This window comes from Pyricularia oryzae, chromosome 4 (genome assembly GCF_000002495.2).
Source record: "Pyricularia oryzae 70-15 chromosome 4, whole genome shotgun sequence".
Classification (NCBI taxonomy): Eukaryota; Fungi; Ascomycota; class Sordariomycetes; order Magnaporthales; family Pyriculariaceae; genus Pyricularia; species Pyricularia oryzae.
The window spans coordinates 4682155-4685994 of record NC_017851.1 but is presented as its reverse complement, the minus strand read 5'-3'; positions in this window follow the sequence as shown (position 1 = coordinate 4685994).

Genomic DNA, 3840 nt, shown 5'->3' with positions numbered 1-3840 from the left:
GGCGCCCGCTCCGACCTCCGCCGCTTCGCCACCCAAATCCGGGGGAAAATGACCTCAAACAAAGACCGCTTCCCCAACCCCGAATCACGCCTGATTTATGTAGCCGGTCGACTGTCCGGTAAAGCGTACAACCTGATCCTGCCCAAAATGGTCGGAGGCACACCCCAATTCGGAGATTATACGGATCTCCTCCAATACCTAGAGGAGGCATTCGGGGACCCCGACCACGTCCAAAACGCACAAAACAAATTATACGCCCTGAAGCAGCGGAACGTAGATTTCGCCGAGTATCTGTCGGAGTTCCAACGCCTGTCTCTGGAAGGAGAAATGCCGGAGGATGCCCTCCCCCCTCTTCTATTCCAGGGAATATCGGAAGAGCTCCAGGACATGCTCCTCCACAACCCCGCCCCATCCCGCCAGTACCACGAATTTACCCGACACCTGCAAAGCTTGGATAACCGCTACCGCCAGCACCAGCAGTATAAAAACAGACAGACACGTACCCCTCGGACCGCAGCGCCCCCCGCGCGCGCGGCCCCCCGGACCCAAACCGACATACCGCGGGCCGCCCCCAAGCCAAACGCGGAATTTCCGTTTAACGACCCCATGGACCTAAGCAGCCAACGCCGCCACAACCGCAAAGAAAATATGCTATGCTACCGCTGTGGATCCCAAGAACATTTTGTTGCCAAATGCCCAGAACCGGATACCCGCCGCACGCGGCTGCACCAGGCCGGGATCGAACAATCCAGGTCTAGGTCCAGGTCCCCGCGCCAGATGCAAACCAAACTCCCTGAAAACCCCCGCCGCGGCTCGGACGCCAGCCGCTCCAGCAGCCGAAGTTCGAAAAACGGAGCCCGCCTGGGATAAGTCGCCCCCAGGCCGCCAAGGCCGCGCATAGACCGCCGGCGATCCGCATCTCTGCCGCCGCCGTTCACGGGTTCCCCGTTGAAGAGGAATATAACCAACGATCCGACCTGATGATCCTGCCTGCCGAACTGACAGTGGGGGGCCAAAACCTCCCAACCTATGCCCTCACCGATTGCGGTGCGGAAGGAAAATGCTTCCTCGACCAAGGATGGGCCGAAGAACGCCAACTACAAATGTATCCGCTGCGAAACCCATTCGACATCGAAGTATTCGACGGAAGGACCGCCGAAAGTGGGAAGTGCACCCATTATGTCCGAGGACAATTGAGAATCAAGGACCACATCCAGAAAAACGCGCTGTTCTTCGTCACACAGCTAGCCCATTACCCCATTGTGTTAGGAATGCCTTGGCTAAAGCAGCACGACCCAACGATTGGATTCGCGTCACACGTTATTACGTTTGACAGCGACTATTGCCGCCGACACTGCAATATGCCCGACAAACCGGAGAAGGTTAAAGCTTTACACGCCGTACCAAAAAAAAGCCGCCCCCAGTACCAGGCTGACCGACCGCCGTCCCTCCGCGAAATGGATATCGCCCCTATCTCCCTGCAAGCCGCGAGCATGTACGCCCGCCGCCGATCCTGCCGACTGTACGCCGTAACCTTGAAACAGATTGATGAGGTCCTAGCCGCCGACCCCCAAAATAGGAACGGGCCGACCCTGCCCGAAACAATCCGGGAATTCGCGGACGTATTTTCCCCGCAAGAAGCCGAGAAGCTGCCCCCACACCGACCGTCCGACCACCATATCCCGCTTATAGAAGGAAAAACGCCGCCGTTCGGCCCCCTGTACGCCATGTCCCGCGAAGAGCTGATAGCCCTTAAGGAATGGCTGACCGCAGAGTTGAAAAAAGGGTTTATCAGACCCAGTTCGTCATCCGTCGCCTCGCCCGTTTTGTTCGTGAAGAAGCAGGGAGGAGGGTTGAGGTTTTGCGTGGATTACCGCGCGCTGAATAACATTACCGTAAAAGACCGTTACCCGCTGCCGCTAGTCCGAGAGACCCTGAACAACCTGGCCGGCATGAAATTCTTCTCGAAAATCGATATCGTTTCCGCTTTTAACAATATTCGGATTAAAAAGGGGGAAGAATACCTGACGGCATTCCGCACGAGATTCGGCTTATACGAGAGCCTAGTCATGCCTTTCGGGCTAACGGGAGCCCCCGCGACGTTCCAGAGATATATAAACGACTCCCTGCGCGAATACTTAGACGTATTTTGTACAGCCTACCTGGACGACATTTTGATTTATAGCCGCACCCGAACAGAACACGAAGAACATTTGAAACTCGTACTGGAAGCCCTGAGGAAAGCCGGGCTATACGCCAACGCCGCGAAGTGCGAATTCTTCGTGACGGAAACCAAGTTCCTGGGCCTGCTGGTCGGCGTCGAAGGCGTAAAAATGGACCCTGAAAAAATCACCGCTGTCCTGGACTGGCAAACACCCAAAAAGCTTACTGACGTACAAGCATTTTTGGGGTTTGGCAACTTTTACCGGCGCTTTATCCGAGATTTCTCAAAGATCGTAGCCCCTTTGACGAGATTGACCAAGAAAGACGTCGCATTCGAATGGAATAGCGCCTGCGAAACCGCCTTCCGACTGCTGAAGAGAAAGTTTACCGAAGCCCCCGTACTGGCGCACTTCGATTGGGAAAAGGATGTGATCCTGGAGACCGACGCTTCCGATTATGTTTCTGCGGGAATATTGTCACAATACGGCGACGACGGAATACTCCGCCCCGTCGCGTTCTTTTCGAAAAAACACACAGCTACCGAATGCAATTACGAGATTTACGACAAAGAATTGCTAGCCATTATCCGCTGTTTTGAAGAATGGCGCCCGGAACTCGAAGGGACGTCGTCCCCGGTCCAAATAATTACGGACCACCGCAACCTGGAATATTTCACGACGACGAAAATGCTCAACCGCCGACAAGCCCGATGGGCCGAATTCCTGTCAAGATTTAATTTCCGTATCACCTACCGACCCGGGAAACAAGGAGCGAAGCCCGACGCACTAACCAGGAGGTCAGAGGATATGCCTGAGGAGGGGGATGAACGACTTAAGCACCAAACACAAGTCGTACTGAAAGAACACAATTTACCTGCCCGCCCCACCCGGTTACAACCCATAATCCGCCAAAACAAACCCCTATTGCCAAGACACCTGATAGAGCTACTAGACGCCGGATACGAATCCGACCCGATAACGCAATCTGCCCTAGAAGCGTTGAGGACAGGCGCCGACCGCCACCCCAAGCTGCAATTGGCCGAATGCGAAGAACGATCCGGCTATTTGTATTACCGCAATAGACTGTACGTACCCGATTCGAATAATCTGAAAGCCGAGATCCTGCGCCGCTGCCACGACTCCCCCGTCGCCGGTCACCCCGGCAAAGCAAAAACCTACGACCTGCTGTCCCGAGAATATTACTGGCCCGGAATGCTACATTACGTATCATTATGGGTAAAGAAATGCCAGACCTGCCGCCGAATCAACCCGTCCCGCGAAGGCCACCAGGGCCTCCTGCGACCCCTGCCCACTCCTGAACGCTCATGGCAACACCTGTCGATGGATTTTATCACACATTTGCCGCAAAGCAACGGCCACGACGCCATCCTAGTGGTCGTAGACCGCCTGACTAAGATGAGACACTTCGTCCCTTGTAAAGGGACCTGCAATGCCGAGGACACCGCCAACCTGTACCTACACCACGTATGGAAACTACACGGGTTGCCCCTGACGATAGTTTCGGATAGAGGCACCCAATTCGTGTCGAAGTTTTGGAAACACCTGACAACCCGTTTGAAAATCGACAGCCTGCTATCCACTGCTCACCACCCCGAGACTGACGGACAGACCGAGCGTTTTAACGCGTCCCTGGAACAATATTTGAGAGCTTATGTGG